We start from the raw sequence: 22,889 nt of genomic DNA, 5'->3' as shown, positions 1-22,889 counted from the left end.
ATAACTGAAATACTGTACACTCTATATTTTAGTATAAGTATGCCCCAATATTTGGAGACAAACTAAAAATGTATTCATTGTTTATCTAAATTCCAGATTTAATTGAATGTCCTATATTTTACCTGGTAACCATGTGACCCACAATTAAAATAAAATAGCAAGAAATGCTTCTTCATGGGATACACATTTGTAAAAGGATGAGATACAGACTAAATATCTTGGGCAAAGAATGCTTCTAGATAGTAGATGCAGCTGGAGAATTTAGGCTATACTCTATTCCAGAAAGAAGATTAAGGAAGACGTCACTCATAAGAACAGTGGAAGAGCTGAAGATAGAATTACAGGATATGAAAGTGGTAAAATCAACAGAGAAGGCAATTTGTCTAAACTAAAGGAAGCTAACGCTTTAGGGTGCCAATGTAACAAGGATGTTTTTTGGGGAAACTGGATAGCCTCTAACTAGTCCACCTGCATCATTTCAGCTCCCCTGTAATCTGTCATCACACAGCATCCAGAGCAATCTTCAAAAAAAGCAAATATGAAAAAAAAAAACCTTTGCTTGAACTGATACATGAATTCAGCAAAGTCACAGGATAAAAAATCAACATACAGAAATCTGTGGCACTTCTATACACCATAATGTAATAGTAGAAAGAGAAATCAAGGAATTGATTCCATCTACAATTGTACCAAAAACTAAAAGATACCTAAAAAAAAAAATCTAACCAAAGAGGTAAAAGATCTGTACTCTGAAAACTACAGAACACTTGTGAAAGAAACTGAAAAAGACATAAAGAAATGGAAAAACATCCCATGCTGGACTGGAAGAACAAATATTTTTAAAGTGTCTATACCACCCAAAGCACTCAACACATTTAATGCAATCCCTACCAAAATACCACCAGACTTTTTCACAGAGCTAGAATAGTCCTAAAATTTGCATGGAACCACAGAGGACATCAAAGAGCCAGTCTTGAAAAACAACAGCAAAGCTAGAGGCATAACAATTCCAGACTTCAATCTCTATTGCAAAACTGTAGTAATAAAGACAGTGTGGTACTGGCACAAAAACAGATACATAGATTAACGGAACAGAACAGAAAACCCAGAAATGAACTCACAATTCTATGTTCAACTAATCTCCAATAAAGCAGGAAAGAACCACCACTGGAAAAAAGACAATCTCTTCAATATATAAATGGTATTGGGAAAACTGGACAGCAATATGCAAAAGAATGAAATTGGATTATTTTCTTAAACCATAAACAAAAATAAATTGAAAATGGATGAAAGACATCAAGGTGAGAAAGGAAACCATCATAATCCTAGGGGAGAATACAGGCAGCAACTTCTTACTAAACTCGTCTCCAAAGACAAGGGAAACAAAAGCAAAAATGAAGTATTGGGACTTCATCAAGATAACAAGCTTCCGCATAGCAAAGGAAACAATCAATAAACTAAAAGGCAACCTTCAGAACAGGAGAAGATATTTGCAAATGACCCAACAGATAAAAGATTAGTATCCGAAATCTATAATGAAACTAAACACCCCCAAAACAAATAATCCAGTTAAAAATTGGGCAGAAGACATGAACAGACATTTTTCCAAAGAAGACATCCAGATGGCTAACAGACACATGAAAAGATGCTAAACATCACTCATCAGCAGGGAAATACAAATCAAAGCTATGAGGGGATATCACTTCACACCTGTCAGAATGGCTAAAATTAACAACACAGGAAAAGCAGATGTTGTCAAGGAGGTGGAGAAAGGGGAACCTTCTTGCACTGTTGGGCGGGAATATAAACTGGTGCAGCCACTCTGGAGAACAGTGTGGAGGTTCCTCAAAAAATTGAAAATAGAACTACCCTACAATACAGCAGTTGCACTACTAGGTATTTCACCCAAGGATACAAACATCGTGATTCGCATGTAACCTGATGTTTATAGCAGCATTATTAACAATAGCCAAAATATGGAAAGAGCCCAAATGTCCACCAACTGATAAAGAGGTAAAGAAGATGAGGTATGTAATATTCCATTTCATATATATAAATACACACACACACACAGATATATACACACACACATACATATGTGTGTGTGTTTTCCATTTTTATATACGGGTGTTTCATATTTATAAATATTTATATATATTTATAATATATCATATATTTGTTTTATATAAAGTATATATATTTATAAAATATATACTTATATGTACTATTCATTTATTATATATTTATTTTTATATAATATATATTTATTATATATTTATTAATACATGAGGCTTATATCATACTGTATATAAACTGGAATTTAAACAAAAACTTCACACTACAAACAAAAAAACACAGTGACCCTGCTGCCTTACCTCCAGTCACATCTTCTGCCATTCCTGTTGGGTTCTCAGTGTCATCACTGTTTTGGCAACCTCCTTTTGAATATCTGGCTTTACACATCCACTCTTAAGTACATTGTTCAGAAAAAACCCTACTACAGTTCTGGTCAGTGTTAGAGAGCAGACCAGGGCTGTCTCCTCTGTTGTTGTATTGCCTGCAATTCTGTTAATGTTGTCCAAGATTTAAATGATTTTTGTAGCAGTTAGAGCTTACAGTTCACTCATTCATTTACTTTTGCATTCATCTAGTATTTAATAAGTATCTATTGAGTATAAGGGTGTGTTGTAGGCAAATAAACTGAACAGAGAGCTTATACATTTTAGTGAAGTACAATTAATGAAATCCCTTTTTCCTTTTTCTTAAGAGCCCTCATTAAACCATGGTCTCCACTTAGAAATTATGAAGTTTTTTTTTTTAAAACATATATAGGACTTCACAATTTTTCTTGTTAAATTTCATTTTGTTGGATTTTGTTTGGTTTTTTTTTTTAAGATTTTATTTATTTATTTGACAGAGAAAGAGAGAGAGACTGTGAGAAAGGGAACATGAGCACAGGGAGTGGGAGAGGGGGAAGCAGGCCTCCCACAGAGCAGGAAGCCCCATGCAAGGTTTGATCCCAGGACCCTGGAATCATGACCTAAGTCAAAGGCAGAACCTTAACAACTGAGCCACCCAGGCACCCCTGGATTTTATTTCTTTAAAATATCCACTTCACAAATTTTGTATGCTGTTTAAGCATTTGCAAAAGCTTTCTGCCTGATTCCACTGCATTTGAGGGCTGTTGTGTTAGGCATTCCTCCTTCAAGTTTTCATTGAAGGAAATCTTTAGGTTCAGTTGAATCAGGATGAGTCAATTCATTTGGCACACTTATTAACCCTCTGAGCTTCTGACTGATGCTATCTTCTGGTAGCAATTCATATTCTAGTTACAAAATATAGTAAAATTGAGAACAATATAAATAAAAAATGTAGGCTAAAAAGGGTAACATAAAATGAAAAAATATTTCAATTAACATCTATTTATAGGTCACAGAAACTGCTCTATGCTCAAAACATGAGGCTTGATTATGTTATTCTTTCTACTTGTGTATATTTTTAATATTTGCTATAATAAAAAATAGTAAACATGAAAAAGTTAAATTCTGACAAGTAGTCTGGAGGAAAGATATGCAGTTTGATGAGAGCTTATAGAAAGGAACCTAATATAGCTAAGGAAGTCTAGAATGGCTTCTGATAGAAAGTGATAATTCAGACTAGAAGGCTGAATAGGAATTAGGGCATCAAGAATCAAGGACAAAAGATTCAAAGACCTATTGCAGAGGGAACAATACCAGGTCTGAGAGATAAAGAGAGTACTTGCAATGGCCAGGGGGAACGGTGTGTAGATGCCTTGGAGAATGAGGCAAGGGCCAGATGCAGAACCATCTTTGTCCTAAGAGCAACAGGAAGACTTTGAAGGATTTTATGCAGGAGAAATGCCAATATCATATATATATATATATATATATATACACACACACACACACACACACATACATACACACACACACATACACACATATGTATATTTTAACCATGAATATGTATCAATTTTTATTTAGTTGTGGCTAGTTAACATACAGTGTACTATTAGCCTCAGGTTTAAGATTTAGTGATTCATCACCAAATGTAACATATAATATCCAATGCTCATCACAAGGGCACACCTTAAACCCCAAAACCCATTTAGCCCATCCTTGCCCACCTCCCTCCATCAACCTTCAGTTTGTTCTCTATAGTTAAGAGTCTGCTTTGTGGTTTGCCTCTCTCATTCTCCCCCATGTTCATCTGTTTTCTTAAATTCCACATATGATTAAAATCATATAATATTTGTCTTTCTATGTCTGACTTATTTTACTTAGCATAGTATACTCTAGCTGCATCTACCTCATTCATTTTCATGACTATGTAATATTCCATTATACACCCACACCCACCCACCTGGACACACACACACATGCCACATCTTTACCCATTCAATAGTTGATGAACATTTGGGTTCTTTCCATATTTTGGCTATTGTTAATAATGCTGCTATAAACATCAGGTTACGTGCGAATCACAATGTTTGTATCCTAGGGTAGAATACCTAGTAATGCAACTGCTGTATTGTAGGGTAGTTCTATTTTCAATTTTTTGAGGAACCTCCACACTGTTCTCCAGAGTGGCTGCACCAGTTTATATTCCCGCCCAACAGTGCAAGAAGGTTCCCCTTTCTCCACCTCCTTTTTTTTTTTTTTAATTTTTCATTTTTTATAAACATATATTTTTATCCCCAGGGGTACAGGTCTGTGAATTACCAGGTTTACACACTTCACAGCACTCACCAAAGCACATACCCTCCCCAATGTCCATAATCCCACCCCGTTCTCCCAAACCCCCTCCCCCCAGCAACCCTCAGTTTGTTTTGTGAGATTAAGAGTCACAACATGGATGGAACTAGAGCGTATCATGCTTAGCGAAATAAGTCAAGCAGAGAAAGACAACTATCATATGATCTCCCTGATATGAGGAAGTGGTGATGCAACATGGGGGCTTAAGTGGGTAGGAGAAGAATCAATGAAACAAGATGGGATTGGGAGGGAGACAAACCATAAGTGACTCTTTCTCCACCTCCTTGACAACATCTGCTTTTCCTGTGTTGTTAATTTTAGCCATTCTGACAGGTGTGAGGTGATATCCCCTCATAGTTTTGATTTGTATTTCCCTGATGAGTGATGTTGAGTATCCTTTCATATGTCTGTTAGCCACTGGATGTCTCCTTTGGAAAAAAAATGTCTGTTCATGTCCTCTGCCTATTTTTAACTGGATTATTTGTTTTGGGGTGTTGAGTTTTATAAGTTCGGTATAGATTTTGGATACTAATTCTTCATTGAATATATCATTTGCAAATATCTTCTCCCATTCTGAAGGTTGCCTTTTAGTTTAGTTTAAATGTAAAAAGAGCCATTTATTTGGAAAGGGGGTTAGATGCTCTAGGTGGCCAGTTAGTAAGTTAAACAAAGTGACTAGAAGAAAAAATTTAGCTCAAAATAAAGAAAAGGCATGCTAAAAGACCTATCCCCGAATGCCAGGAGATGTTATAAACTGTTTATTATTTTGAGTGTTTGCATATTTTACCTTTCAGGATGTTTAAGCATAAGGCAGGCAAGCATAGGTCATAGATATTATAGGATTAAGAACATGAAATAAATTTTCAGACTACAAATTTGTTAAGATACCCCCAACCCTTAATCTTTTAAAGAGTCCCTTTAAGGTAATACCAAAGATGGAAAATGTTTCTGTGAACTTCATAAAAAGACAAAGGAAAGAAACATTAATTCTTTTTTCAATAACACAAAAATATTTCAATAATATGGAAACTTACAGCTCCAAGCTTTATCTAGGGAAATGGGATAAACTAGAACACTGTAATGATACAAATGTATTAGGTTTTCACTTGTAATTTTCTAGAAATAAACACAGATATTTATGAATAATTAGCTGAATATTACTATAATTTATTATGAAAATAAATAACCATAAATGTATATAAAGATTTTATCATTCAAGAGATAATCTAGGCTAATCTCTTATAAAAGTTCATCAGTGTCTCTCTAGTCTTTCATTAAACACACCAGCTTGAGAAATCTACTCTCTTAAGAAGTTGCTAGTTCCATTGTGACACGTGCTTCAACTGTTGGAAATTATGTAGTATTATATTAAATTTTCCCTCATAATTCCCACCTTTCTTCCTAGGTCTATTCTTCAGAACATCACAAAATCAATCTAAAGGTTCCTATGCAAGTCCCTGGAATAATCAAAAAGAGCAATCTAGATCCTAAGTCTTTCCTTCTTTAAATGAAACATTCTGAACTCTTCTGATGCCTCTTTTTGTCATGATTTCCATATAGTGAACCAGAAATGTGCACAATGTTTGCCCCTAAACATTCTTTGATTTGATTAAAAGACCTCCAAAAGTGAGCTTTCCAGAAGAAAACACATACCCTGGTGAGGTATGGACAGCACAGAGTAAATAAACCCCAGTCCCTCCCTCACTTCTGTTAATGCAAGATCACAGAGTATCAGGAACTTATACTGAGCTTGATAACTAGCAACTAAAGCCCAAGTTCTTCTCAAAACTTGGAATCAACTGCCATGTTAACTAGCAGTGGCACTGATTAACACATAATCAACATTTTTAAATAGTATCCTAAAGTTCTCATGTATTTTTATTTAGAAATAAATGGGTTTTACTCAGCAAATAATGAGCTGAAAGTGTTATTGTTCCTCTTTTATAAATGATAAAATTAAAACAGATTAAATGATATGTTTAGGCCCATAACCAAAAAGTAACAAAAATTATTCCAAGGCCTGTGCATGGCACATTTAGCAACACTATGCTACCCTCTTATAAGTGCTTTCCATGAGAGCACTATTTATAACAAGTAAAAGTTCTCATAAAGCAACATGCAGAGTAATGAATAAGGGGAAACATACTCTTCACTGATTTTTTTTATATCCTTCTGTGTACTTGTTTTAAATATGTGAACAAAGGCTTTGTGATTTTAAACAAGAGAGGCTTGTTTAAAAATATTTTTGAAAGAAACTACCTTTAATTCAACCTAGCAGGTAATTTTTCTTAAGGGTCTAGAATGATGAAAGTAGCATTTTATGCTAAGACTCTTGAGAAGGTAAACAAAATAAGAATTATGTGCTTAAACCAAAACTTATGATCTATGGATTCAAAATTTATTAGCATGAACATAAAAGCCATTTTAAAAATTGAAAATGATACAGTTTTCATCAGCTTTTCAGCTTCTTTCCAGCAGCGAATTGAACAAATCTATTAAAGCTAAAAACATATTTCAGCAGAGAGAGTTCAGTTAGAATCCTGCTGGACAGACAGTGGTTCATGTCCAGGAAGCAGCAGGAAGGTCTTGAAGTGGAACACCTGAAAAAACTTGATATGCGTAATGTATATATCACTCAGTAGTGTTGGGAAAGTCTTACTTTCTTATATCCTCAGAGACATGTAGGGGTAGCTATGTCTTCAATTAATTATTTCTATAAATTACTGTGATACATCACAGGATAATATCATAAGGGCTATTTAACTAAGAACCACATTTTCTCTGAAATCACTAGAAGTCTGCACATCATTCTGTTGCATGTTGAGGAAACAAGATTAAAGTCTGCCATCTGCAACTACTAATTATCTCCCGTGTGTGGGGATACCCTGGTTGGGCTATAACAGGGAAATAATCAAGACTTGATAAAGGATGCTCATTTTGTATAGTACAGCCAGCTCTAACAACTCAACCTCTTAGCGCCCCCCTCCAAAGATGACAGTCTCCATGGTCATCTAAGGTTTGCCACTTTACCTTGTTATATTTTACTGCTTTCTATTCCCCCATGCTTTCAGGAGCCTCATTTGGCCCTCTGTGGCTTGATTCACACTTCAAAGCCTAAAAAGATTTTCTCTATAAAATATTCATTAGGTCATGGGACAAATTTTTTCCTGATTGTTTAATTCTCTCTTTCAATACAACCAAGAGAAAACTCTCTTCTCTCCCTGGGAAATTTAATCATTTACCCTTCCTCTAAAGACAAGAAGCTCACAGCACATGCAGTAATTTTTTTTCAATTTATTACAGATTATTATAAAATCATTGAAAAAGCCCTGGACTTGAAGGTCTGCCAATGAATCAAAACGATGCCATGCATTAGAGTAATAGAGTTACCTCTCTGAGTTTGGATGTCTCCAACAGGAATTAACACAATATTTATCTCCAAAAGATATTGCAATGATAAAAATCAGGCAAAACAGGTGACAACAACAGCCCAGTTTCTGACATTTAGTGGTTTTCCTAAATGTTTGTTGAATCATAAGCAAATAATTCAATTAGTATGATAACTTGATTGTTTTTTCTCAGCTGGATACATGATTCTGTTGACAAAAACTGGTTGTTTTCAAAGCCCCAACCATATTGTAGGAGTTCATCAAACAAATAACAATCATTAAGAAGGGTACAAAACACATTACGGTAACAGAAGGCAGTAAGATCTCTGCAGAGTAAATTAAGTACATACTACTAACTATGCTTTATATATTGGCAGCATCATTAAAAAGAAACCCAGTAGTATTATTAACGCACAGATTTTACTTTGAAAATAGCCCAGAGCCTAATTTCCAAAGTGATTCCTTTGTCTTCTAATTTCATTCCTTGTTTTCTAATTTCATATCAGAAATAAAGACTGAAAATCTATAGTAATCAAAAAGACTTACTAAAGAGTAACATATGTAGGTCACAGAAATCTGAAATCTGGGTGCACCTAAGTGGCTCCATGAGCTAAGTAAGTGTCTGCCTTCAGCTCAGGTCATGATCTCACAGTCCTGGGATAGGGCCCCGCATCAGGCGCCCCACTTAGTGGGAACCCTGCTTCTCCCTCACCTTCTGCCTGCCTCTCCCCCGCTTGTACGCTCTCTCTGTGTCAAACAAATAAAATTTTTAAAGATATGTGAAATTTGATTTATAAAAATAACCTTTCTTAGCTCTTTCTCCTACATCCCATCATTTCCTAATTGATAACCCCTGACATAACACATTCTTGATGGATATAAGGGGCATAATCAGATTCCATTTTTTTTAAATTTTTTATTTTTTATAAACATATATTTTTATCCCCAGGGGTACAGGTCTGTGAATCACCAGGTTTACACACTTCACAGCACTCACCAAATCACATACCCTCCCCAATGTCCATAATCCCACCCCCTTCTCCCAAACCCCCTCCCCCCGGCAACCCTCGCGAAATAAGTCAAGCAGAGAAAGACAACTATCATATGATCTCCCTGATATGAGGAAGTGGTGATGCAACATGGAGGCTTAAGTGGGTAGAAGAAGAATAAATGAAACAAGATGGGATTGGGAGGGAGACAAACCATAAGTGACTCTTAATCAGATTCCATTTTTTATGATAAACTGGCCACCAATTTCCTATACATTATTATTATATTATATATATTTCTATATTTCTACTGCAACAGAAAAGTGACTACTTACAAGTAATGTGATCACAGAATTTATATTAGTAGATATACAGAAGATATACAGGTGTATTTTTATATTTCTGCAACAAAGGAAAAAATAATTTCCAGAAACTGACACCAACTTTACTTTTCATGGAAAAATACGGATGGGGATAACTCCTGAGTTCAATTCTGTTATTATAAAGGTCTGAAAATCATACCTATTGAGAATACAGTGTTTAATATAAGAACACTTAATGTAAGAATAACACATTTTTTGTGTGTGTTCACTTATGTAACAGAAGACTAAACAGTAGGCACATATGGAAAAAATTGTAGGGCATTTTTCATTATTTCTATAAACTGTCTTCAAGGTAAATTATCATCTTCTAAAAAAATAAGCAATAAAACCACTGAAAATATTCAATATTCTCTAAAAGGACATACATCAAGTTGAATACCTGCTTGGAGTCCAGGCTGAAGCTCCCAAACACACTGGCACTGGTAAAGGTGACCCAGAAACAAATGCTTAAGAAACCCAGAATGGGATTAGCTCTGAGGATACTCTCCCAATACAGACCTTGTTACCTCATTACTAGGGTTTTTCTAGCCACAGGCCTAGAAACCCAATTACTACTGATCACCTTCAAATATAAAAGTAATTCTTTATTTTCCTTCCCAAATATTTTGTTACCTTTTTTTTTACTTTACACTATCTGCAGAGACATATCACTTACTTATCCAATAGCACAAAGAAGACTTTACACACTATTGATATCTGACTTTGACAGCTATTCAAAATACATGGTAACATTACTTTGGCTACAACTCACCATGAACAATTCCCTCCTCCCCTATCTTATTTAATTTTATAATGCAGCTATATGTGGATCAACTTTCCTTTCTTTCTTTGTAACCCATACTTTATATCTCATTCTTATATGTACCTTAATTCAGTTATTTGTTGTCTATATTTCCTCACTGTATTGTGCTTTTTAAATATAGCACAAATTTTCTTTTTCTCTATCAAACACTAGCAAAATATCCATAGGGAGGAATAAAATCACAGTTCACTTATATTCAAGAGAAATGAGTTGATAGATATGATTTATTGAAACTTATGCTGGGTTTGGATACAATTTTTATTACTTCTATTCACATAACATTTTAGCTTTATATTTTATTCACTATTACAAGCTTTATCATGAGAATTTGGAACAATTTTCTGTTGCAATGAAAGAATTTGATAGTAAAACTGATGAATTGTGTTCTATGTCTGTTCAAATGTTTCAAAGAGGAATAGGACCCATGTAAGGTCTTTCTTAGAAAATCAGTATTATTTCTACTGATACCATGATTTTCAAGACATTAGACTTTTTTATTCATTTCCTATATAGTCTCAGGTTTCAGAAACCTGTTATATCTGCAATCTTCCATTCATACAACAAAATGTAGTCTGTTATAGAAAATCTTGGTCACATGCAACTAGAAAATTTGAGAGAAATAAAAATCAGCATTTGACAATAACACCATGAAAATATTTTTTCTATTTATTCCTATTTATTTTTTTGAAAGAGAGCACATGTGTGCACATGCCCTTGAGTGTGCAAAGTTGGGGGAGGGGGAGAAGGAGAGAGAGAATCTTTAGCAGTCTCCACACTAGTGCAGAGCCCAATGTAGGGCTTAATCTCACAACCCTGAAACCATGACCTGAGCCCAAATCAAGAGTCAGACAATTAACCTACTGAGTCATCCAGGCGCCCCAAGATATTTTCTCTTTTAAATATTTTTGATGTCATCTTTGTGTTTTATATGCATATATTTGCAACCACTAATCTTTTTGAAATAAAAATGATTAGAAAATGAGCTAATTAACAAATACAAACAAGGGCCAACCTGTTGTTTAGAGTAGTAAAAATGACTTCAGCTGTCATCTAGACTTGAGACTCTCAAAATCACCAGATTTCCTGGAGAAAACTGTTCTTCCTCTCAATGAAAGACACAGAACGATTAGATAAACTAGGGGTTAGTAAATATTCTCTTTATTATAAAGGCACAAACAGTAAACATTTAAGGATCTGTAGGTCACATACATTGTCACATATTCTTGAGGTTTGTTTTATCTTTATATGTGATTTACCATTCTTGCTGACAACTGTATTAGAACAGGCATTGTGCCTACTTTGTCCAGTAAGCAGTGTGTTGAAAAACACTGAGGACAGTGCTAAAGTAATTTGGGAGGCTGCTTCATTCTCATTCCAGGCTGCCATACGCTTGCATGACATCAACTTTCAAGAAACCTGGTCTCTAAGACTAATCTTTTCTCCGCAGTTCTAATGGGGGACTCATCTACAATTCCCAGGACCTCCTTTCTTGAAACACTCTGAGCAGCAGTCAGTAAACTATGGTCATAAAATGTACTGAGCTTTGGAGTTGTACAAACCTGATCCAGATTCAAGCTGTGTAAAATCCTGGCACTGCAGCCTTGTTTAAGTTAAAGGGCAAGATGTTATATTTCCTCCCCAGTAAAATGGAAACACAAAATCAGTGCTACATAGATGAGCTTAAATGAGGTAACATTTGAGAAAGTGACTTCCCGGAGCCTAGAACACTATACTGGCTCAGATCTTCCCATGTTCTTTCTCATTCTCCCTGGCTGCTGCCCAGAAGCAGATACTGACATCTTACAAAGCCAGAGCACAGGGCCTAGACCATTCCTTTCTCTCAACAACAGGCCAGCCTGGCATTACTCTTTTGGAATCCTTTCTTTCCACTTAATTCATTATCAGCAAACACAACTATTTGTTAAGACACCAAGTCAAAATGCCAGAGCACTGAACTAAGAAAATCTATCTATGAAAGTGTGTTTTAGAAGTTGCATACTCATCTGCCCTGGGACTACCTCTTCCACAGCCTAACTCCAGGAAAGCTTGGTATGACTATATAAATTTAGTAAGATAATATTAAAGTTGCATTCAATATTTTATGTAAAGAGCTGACCATTTATGTCTTTGCAAGAAACAGTATTATACCATTACATTTCTATAAGTCATTGAAGTTGTATTTAATTTCAATATTAAGTCTTTGATAAGGTTTTGTACCTTCTTAGATTATTCTCTTGGGGCACTGTTATCAAATGTTACATGGAAGGGCACACACTTTGCAGATCAGTGGAATAGCTCCTATATCTAAAAAACAATTAATTCTGGGGTGCCTGGGTGGCTCAGTGGGTTAAAGCCTCTGCCTTCGGCTCAGGTCATGATCCCAAGGTCCTGGGATCAAGCCCTGCATCAGTTTCTCTGCTCAGCAGGGAGCCTGCTTCCCTTCCTCTCTGCCTGCCTCTCTGCCTACTTGTGATCTGTCAAATAAATAAAATAAAAACTTAAAAAAATAAAAAAATTAAAAAGATAAAAATAAAAAACAATTAATTCTTCCGAAATTTAACTTCCCTTCTTTTGTTATAAAATGTCCTTTCCACCACCGACTATTAGTTACCAAGCCTACAAGGGAAACTTTCATACTGAAACGCCCTGTGGCTAGTCTACAATAGTACTAATAATAGGTGCTAATGACTTGAAAAATATCAGATTCTTCCTTCACAGTCATTATCCAAGACACAATGTGCTGCACAAGTCTATTCAGTTACGTGATATCTCTGTGTGCAAAATTCCTCATCATAGCTCTTTATTCATTACTATATAATCAATTAACTAACAATTCATTTAATGAGCCCTCAGCATTGCTGGGCCAGGAGTATTTAACCCTGACTCTGCAAATAAATCTCCCATGAGAATCTTTCAATATTATATAGATGCCAGGGCCTTGTGCCAGACTGAGTCGGGGTATAACTTTGTTGTAGGCTTTTTATTAAAACAACTGCAAGTAATTCTGGTATGTAGCTAAGATTGAGAATTCCTGTGCTCAGCTTTGTGGGGACAAAGAAGGGCAAATGAAAGAGGCTAATTAGGAATAGCCTAATAAGTGCTATGACAAGTTATTAATTTATATTTTAATTTAATCCTCATCACTATTCTATCAAGGATTTCATTTCTCCTAGTATCAGAAATTATACTCCAAAAATGAAAGAGCTTTCAAGATGAAGTCCGACCTCCTACCCAACAGCCCATGACATTTCTTTTAGATAAAGGAGCCACAGCCTAGTTGGGGCAGTGAAGCAGTCAGTGACCACCAAGATCCATGTGTCCTGACCATGCCCACATCTTGGAGGGATATAATGTTTCAGTTCCTATGTTGGCTCCACTCATCTACAAGTCCTTATGGCCAAGAAATTGAAGATTTAGGTCCACCAAAGACTTAAGCAGACTATGCCTGAATAAACCTCAAATGATTCAAGAAAGTCTCGTTCTCTAAATGAGGTTTCAAATGTATTCTCCTCCCCCAAACTTGGTATATTTAGAGGAAGGCTCAGAGCAACCTTGATTATAAAGGTCAAGTAAGATACCCTATGTAAAATTTCCAGCAAAGGGCTTGATGTGGGATAAGTACCCTAACAGGCATAGTCTTCCCTCTCTTGTCTCACTCTTCTTGGAGTAGGGCAATACTAAACACAAACAAAGCAACAAACAACAACAACAACAACAAACCCTGGACCCCCTGATAAATGCCAGCCCACCTGGCTAGAACACCAACGCCTTACTTACTCCTATAGGCTGGCTTTCTTTTCTGTATGTTTGACCATCACTACAACCTCTGTCTTGAAATTCCTAGTGCCATATCACAGGCCAGGATCAGCTTCCCCATGGATTAGTAACAACTATAATTGAACCTCATTTGCCACTCACCCTTTGTATGATGATTAAAATTTCTGGTCACTTATTTGCTAGGCTATCCTATAGGATTAGCCCTAACCACACCTTTTTATTAATTACCCCTTCTCCTTGCTGAGTTACCACACACTTCAATTTGGGGAATTTATGAATTACGAAGGAAAAATCCTGATTTATTTATATTTCCTACCAAGGTCTTTCAGTGATCAAGAGAAAATATCCTTTTCAATTCAGAGGACACTGGCATGGACAAGGAAAGGAATTGTTACATAGCACTACTCAATGTCAAACACAGTCCTTGTGCTTTATGTATAAGAAGATACACTGTAGGAAAACATTCCTTTTTTTTTTAAATTTTTTTATTTTTTATAAACATATGTTTTTATCCCCAGGGGTACAGGTCTGTGAATCGCCAGGTTTACACACTTCACAGCACTCACCAAAAGCACTCACCAAAGCACATACCCTCCCCAATGTCCATAACCTACCGCCCTTCTCCCACCCCCTCTCCCCCCAGCAACCCTCAGTTTGTTTTGTGAGATTAAGAGTCACTTATGGTTTGTCTCCCTCCCAATCCCATCTTGTTTCATTGATTCTTCTCCTACCCACTTAAGCCTCCATGTTGCATCACCACTTCCTCATATCAGGGAGATCATATGATAGTTGTCTTTCTCTGCTTGACTTATTTCACTAAGCATGATACGCTCTAGTTCCATCCATGTTGTCGCAAATGGCAAGATTTCATTTCTTTTGATGGCTGCATAGTATTCCATTGTGTATATATACCACATCTTCTTGATCCATTCATCTGTTGATGGAAATCTAGGTTCTTTCCATAGTTTGTGTAGGAAAAAATTTCTGAAATCCTTTTTTCCTCTTTAATTTCCTTCTATCCCTAGGTGATTCTCTTAGCAATATATGCAGAATTCTAATTGTTTGTTTATTTATTTATTTATTTTGGTGTTGAGTCATGTGAGTGCTTTATACAGGGCAAACAGATAAAGAAGATTAAGAGGTACGAACTTCCATTAGGAAATAAATAAGTCACAGGGATGCCAAATCATACATTTGTATGATGACAAATAGTAAGCACACAGATCACAGTGAGAATTTTGTAATGTCTATCAATGTGGAATCACTATGTTATGCACTTGAAACTAATGTAATATTGAACATCAATATACTTTCATTAAAAATTAATTAATTTCTAAAATACCCAGAATTCTGGGGAAAAGACACAACAGAAAACAACCCTTGGTGTTTGCCTTTCTATAAGCTCTAGTTTCTGATAGGAAAGAAAGGAGTTCATGTTTATGGACAAATCTGTAGTAAAATGTTTGATGAGTAAAAGTGAGTCTTCCCATTCAAGAACAGAAAAGACTTCACAAAGCGAGAAACAAAGATCACAGAACTGTCCTGATAAGGGTTTGGAGGGCTAGGATGACAGACTCAGACGTGCAAGCACTGTGCTGTGGCAGGCAGTGGAGAAAGGGTCTGTGGTCCACCTCCCCCCACTCCAGGGAGCACATTCTGCAGCCAGGAGTATACTTGCACAAGTGATGTTAAAGGACGCCCTCTGAAGACAGAAGAAAAATGATACTAAATGAAAAAACAGATCTGCACAAAGGAATGAAGAACGTGAGAAATGATATAGGTAACTATATAAAATTTTTACTTTGTAAAGAATATTTAAAATATAAAAATGAATGAGTAAATAAAATATAATTCACTGTTTATAAGCAAAAATGTAGTGTGGACTCCTAACATAAATAAAAGCAAAAGGTCAGGCAGGAAAAATATTAGTGTCTTATTATAAGGTCCTTGGAGTGAGACTATAGTAAGTTAGATAAACATAAATACAGAAAAAACAGGGGCGCCTGGGTGGCTCAGTGGGTTAAGCCACTGCCTTCGGCTCAGGTCATGATCTCAGGGTCCTGGGATCGAGTCCCGCATTGGGCTCTCTGCTCAGCAGGGAGCCTGCTTCCTCCTCTCTCTCTCTGCCTGCCTCTCTGCCTACTTGTAATCTCTCTGTCAAATAAATAAATAAAATCTTTAAAAAAAAATACAGAAAAAACAACTAAAATTTTAAAAAGAAGCAATAATCCAATAAAAGATAAAACTGGGCTATAATACATATTTAATAAATGCAAAAAAGGGAGAGAAAGAAAGAAGGGAACAAAGAACACATGGAACAAATAAGGGAAAAAACCCTAAGCATACGAATAAATCACATTAAGTATAAGTAGTGTCTATACACCAATTAAAGCGGAGGGGGTGTCAGATTCAATAAAAACAGCAAGTCCCAACTACAGGTTGCCTACACGAAATGCATTTCAAATACAAAGAAACAGAATAAAGAGGGTAGAAGTTGTACAAACACCACTCAGAAGAAAGCTGGAGTGGCTGTACTAATATCAAATAGACCCCAAAACAAAGAACATTACCATGGACAAAAACAAAACAAAAACTAAAAGAATCAACTCAAAAAGAGAATGTAGCAATCCTCAATGTTTACAAGGACTTCAAAATACATAAAGAAAAACTGAAAAAACTTCAAGGAGAAATGGACAAATCTAAAACTATAGTTGGATATTCCAATACCATTGCTCAATAGTTTACAGAATACACAGAAAATCAGAAGATAATGAGGAATATTATCAACCAAGTTGACTTAAATTGACATTTTTTGGACATTCCACGATAGAGAGCAGGATACATATTCTTTACAAGGATACAAAAATTTACCATGACAGTCTTTATTATGAGTCATAAATAAGATTCAGTAGAGTGAAATAATTCAAATGATACAAAGAATGTACTCTGACCACAGTGGAATTAAACGAGATATAGCAGAAAAAGATCAGGAAAAGCTACAAGTATTCTGAAAGTAAATAACAGACTTATTAAAAATGTATAGGTCAAAGACAAAATCAAAAGGTAAATTAGAATGCATTTTGAAATGAATAAAATTTAAAATACACCATAAAATTTTGTGGAATGCCATTAAAGCCTTATTAAAGTATATATAATGATACATGCTTATATTAGAAAAGTCTCAAATCAATGATCTTCGCTTTCACCTTCAGAAAATAAGAACAAATAAGAGCCAAAGTTAGTTGAAAAGCTGGAATAATGTTTAAAGAATAAATGAATAAAACTGAAAAAAATAATAAAGAAAATTAATGATACCTATTAGAGAAAACCAATAAAATTGTTAAACCTCTAGCCAGTCGCCTCTGTAAAAATTAAAAAATAGAAAAAAAAATGACTTACTAATAGCAGGAATGAGAGAATTAACCTCAATACAGTTTCCAGTAGTACTAAAAGCATAATGGGGGATATTAAGAACATTCTTATTTTAATAAACTTGATGAAAAATGAAATAAAATTACTTAAAATATCAACTAATAAAGCTCATTCATCAAGAAAGATTACCTGAAAAGCCTTATATCTATGGAAAAACTGAATTTTTTTTTTTTAAAGATTTTATTTATTTATTTGACAGAGAGAAATCACAAGTAGATGGAGAGGCAGGCAGAGAGAGAGAGAGAGGGAAGCAGGCTCCCTGCTGAGCAGAGAGCCCGATGCGGGACTCGATCCCAGGACCCTGAGATCATGACCTGAGCCGAAGGCAGCGGCCTAACCCACTGAGCCACCCAGGCGCCCCGGAAAAACTGAATTTTTAGATAAAAACTATCCTAGAGAGAAAAATTGAGAAAGAGGACTTCCACAGTGAATTCTACCATTTAAAGAAGAAATAATACCAATTCTATAAAACGTGTTATAGTAAACTAAAAAGTAGAAACTAGTTTCAAATTATTATGAAACCAGGATACATTTTCTCTTAAAATGTAAACATGTACCTCCAAAGGTAAGACCATCTGGAGTTTTCTCACCCTATAAAGTCATAAATTCATCTCCCAAGACTCTCTTTTAGCCCAGAATACCAAGATTTCAGCAAAATTCACTCAGAAAGACTCCACACTGAAAATACAGAAAAATATTTTCTATATACCCCATAATACATCCAATAGAATACTACTCAGCAATAAACATGGATGATCTATTCTACTGCATGAAAGAAACCAGACAAAATAATATAAACTTTATAATTTTAGTTATATAAAATTCTACAAAATGCAAATAAAGCTTAGTGACAGAAGGAAAATCAATGATTACTCAGGGAAATGGAAGGTTGGGCTGAGATGTGCAAGGAAGATTTTCACATTGATGCATACATTCACTGTTTAATTGTAAAGATATTTCCTGGGGGTGTGTATGTGTAAAAATCTATCAAATTTTATACTCTACACATGTATAAATCAGTCCATGTCAATTATAATTCAATTTAAAAATACAAAGTAAAGACACACACACACACACACACGCAAATACAGAGAACAAAGTTAGATTATTGTTTTTTTTTTTTAATGTGATTTGTGATAACTAAGGTACAAAATAAAAATATTTCAGGCCTCTTGTTTTTTTCTGACCTGAAGATTCTGTGAAAGATATTATCACATTTTTAATGACTATAAGAGTTTATAAAAGACAGTCTCATGTCATTTCTTAATTGTTTTTAAAATATTGTCTACTACCTCCCATTACTTCTGCTTTCTATTAATATATCTGTCATTTATATGACTGATTAGATATCACTAATGATAATAGGGATCCTTCATGGGAGAATGTTGCCAACTTTAGGATATCCTACTTCACATCATGGTTCTCAGAATGTGAAAAGGCAGGGACTGATGACATTGTTTCATAAAATATTTTGAAATAAAATATGATATCCAGATTTGATGTAATATTTGAGGCAAATTTCCTTCTCAAAGCATATATACCACTGTCCTTCCAAGAACCCTGAGAAGTAAGACTGCCATCCCTAAGAGCACCAATCTATCATTCACTTTTCTTTTCTAACCACTTAGTTGTCCTCTCTTTCCAGTATCCTTTACGAATGCCTCTTCATGCTCTTTTCTTTGACCTTTATTTTTTCCTCTACTGATTTAAAATTAACCTTCAGCCAAACTTACGTTGCCTTTAACATCATCTCTCACTATGAGCTCCAGGAGATACATACTTTAATTCCTTCCAAATTCCGATTCTCTTTGCAAGTACCCTTTAGTAAGTTCAGCACTAAGACAAGCAGAAAAACATGTGTCCCTCCTTCCCATATATTTTGTGAATAATTGCATTTTGGTTGATCACTTCTGTGACCTGGCTGCCAACATCTAACGCTCTCCAAATGCCATGACTCATGCTCAGATGTTTTCATATTTTAAACACGTTCAGCTTTCCTATAAATACAATGACCTCTTTCTTTCCCTGTTAAAATTATGCATTAAATCTCTTACTCCTTTTTCATTTTTTTCACAGATCTACATCTACCATAATCTAGTTTGCTCACATTTAGGCACCTTTCCAGTTTCCATTATTACATTACTGTTCTAGCCATATTATAACATTCTACATTATTATTTCATTTCATAACAAAATGTAGCCCTAGCAGGTTTCACAATATTATCATTTAATTTTTCTAACATTCTCTTTCTTGTTACAGGGAAAGCCTTTCTAGCATAATTCATAAGTCAATTTTCTATGAGGCACAAGTAATACTATCTCATCATAAGAATGTACATAATTGCAAATATTGCCATTCTGTATTTTAAAAAATGGCATATAGCCATAAAATGAAATTGAGCTGGTTTCCAATTCTGAGGATACAACAAAATAACAAGACTATTCCTAAGATATATTAAGTCCCCCTAAAAATCACTATTCAATGCAAATTGGCTTATTTTGATTCTTTAAATCAGAAAGAGATCAGTTTCAGTAACTAACCAAAATGGTTTAACTATCTCCTTATTCTCCCTAAGTAAAATGACAAAAATATTTACTCTATTGAAGTGAGAGTCCTGAATGGTTATTTTTAGATCTCAAGCTGACAGATCATAAGTTGGTTGTTTACAGTGGGTGAATATAAATACAGAGAGTTTCTGCCTGCAGTTTAGAGTAAATCAGTTGGATTTGATTATGTGAGAGCTACAGGGGAAAAGAAAAAAAAAAAAGAACTGTTCTGTTAGCCTTTTTATGTATCCTCTGGGCAGAAATTGTGGGCTCTTATTGGAATCCCGCCTTAATGTTCTTGACTCTCTCAGGACACTGAGAACCAACTTTCTTCCTATTCATTAACAGATGCATATAATATTTGATAATATAATGACAAAGAAACGGTTTTCTTTTTACAAATTTTTTTTAAAGATTTTATTTATTTACTTGAGAGAGAGCATGAGCGAGGAGGTCAGAGAGAAAATCAGACTCCCCGTGGAGCTGGGAGCCCAAGGCGGGACTCGATCCCGGGACTCCAGGATCCTGACCTGAGCTGAAGGCAGTTGTCCAACTAACTGAGCCACCCACACATCCCAACTTTTTACAAATATTTTAACAGGATCTGTCCTCCCTATCTTCTGGAAAGAGTATATTAGTTTTCTATTGTTGCATAACAAATTATCACAAATTTAGCAGCTTAAAATAATACCCATTTATCATCTCACAGATCTATAGTCAGAGGTCTTGGTGGGCTCAGGTAAGGTTCTTTGCTTAAGGTCTCACAAGCTGAAAACATTTTAGCTCATATGGGCTTTTACCCAGAGGCTCTGAAGAAGAAGTCACTTCTAAACTCATTCAGATTACTGATAGAATTCAGTTTCTTATAAGGATAGAACTGTTTCCTTTCTGGTTATCAACCAGTGGCAACTCAGCTTTTAAAGATTACCCAAATTCCCTTACCACATATCAGAGAAAACCTGCTGCTTTAAAGGATGCATGTGATGCAGATGACAGGACCTTATACACTAACCCTAAAGATGCCACCAAAATCTGTTAGAAAGAATGAATTCAATAAAGTTGCAGGAAACAAAATCAACATCAAAAATTGTGTATCTACATACTAATAATAAACTATCAGAAAAAAATTGAAAAATCCCATGTATTTTAGCATCAAAAAGAACAAGATATGTAGTAATAAATTTATTCAAGGAAGTGAAAGATTTATACACTGAAAACTATCAAACATGGATGAAAAAATTAAAAAAGATAAACTTAAAAATTTTTTAGAAAATAAAGAAGATAAAACTAATGCTCATGGATTTGAAGAATTAATGTTATTAAAATGTCTTTAATATCCAAAACAATTCACAGATTCAATGAAACCTGTAATAAAACTCAATGGTATTTTCCACAGAAATACAAAAAAAAAAAAAAAATGGAGTCACAAAAGATCTTGAATATCCGAAGCAGTCTATCTCTCTCTCTTCATCTCTATTTCTTATCATATTTAATTATATGAAGGTATTTTAAAAATTATAAGGCTAAAACAAAAACAAAACAAACAAACTTAACCTTTTAAGTTAGCTTTCTGTTGACAAAACATCTCAGAATAAGAAAGCAATAAATACTGATATATGAACATATGAAGAAATATCCTAACCAACAGAGATACACAGTATAAGATGACAGTAACATGGCAGTTCTTTACAACTTAAACAGCAATCCTGTGTATTTCATTTGACTCTTACTAAAGTTATTATTAATTGGGGATAAAAATATATGTTTATAAAAAAATAAAAAATTAAAAAGTTATTATTATTATTTCCTCATTTAAGGTTTAGATTATATGTGGCTTCAATTCAAAAATATTCTAAGTGCAGTAGATAAATAACTATTTTATCATCTTGCTATTATAACCCTAATAATAAATCCCAGCTATTGGTAAAAGAAAGTAATTGTAAAATAATATTTTTGAAACTAGCATTAAATTGTAATAATATCATTAAAGCTCTCTAAACTTGTGATTTTAAAAAGGCAGCAATATGGTGGCTTCTTCCTACTGATGTGTTTCATTACATTTTTGGCATTATAATTTGGAAGTATGCTATCTAAAATGTGAATGCAAGTTCACACTGAGAGAATAAATTATAACAGAGTGAGAGGGGAAAAAACAACACACAGGGGTCAATGACCAAAACAGGTTAAGAATCACATCACTATAGGTAAATCAAATAAAACAGATAAAAATCACAGCTATAACATGTCTAGAGGCTCTACTCATAGAGGCACCTGGGTAGCTCAGTAGGTTAAACATCCAACTATTGATTTCAGCTCAGGTTATGGCCTCAGGGTTCTGGGGGGTGCCCCATGAATGGCTCCACGCTCAGTAGGGAGTCTGTCCGAGTATTCTCACTTTCCCTCTCCCTCTGCTCCTCCCCGCAACTTGCTCATACTCTCTTTCTCTAAAACAAATAAATCTTAAAAAAAAAAAAAAAAAAAAAGTTATACTCATAGTAGACTACTCTAAGTACTATAGGAGTTCTACTCATAGTAGACTACTTTAAGTACCATAACTACTATAAGATGTTTTGTTTGTTTAAGAATGAGTTTATTCAATTCTGGGGGGGGGGGAGCCAGACTTTTATAGTACCATTACTGTCTTGAAAATTTAGAGAATTTAATTTTTTATTATCATTACTTTCTTTAGAATCAACTGAAATTTTACTAGATCTAATAAAAGACCACAGAAAGTACCTAAAAATAAATAAGGGAAAATAGATTTCAATGAATTCTTATGGCCACAGTAGAGTTAC

The sequence above is a fragment of the Mustela putorius genome, unplaced genomic scaffold, assembly GCF_011764305.1.
Source record: "Mustela putorius furo isolate JIRA1106 unplaced genomic scaffold, ASM1176430v1.1 tig00003845_pilon_pilon_pilon, whole genome shotgun sequence".
In the NCBI taxonomy this organism is placed as follows: Eukaryota; Metazoa; Chordata; class Mammalia; order Carnivora; family Mustelidae; genus Mustela; species Mustela putorius.
This window is presented reverse-complemented; position numbering follows the sequence as displayed.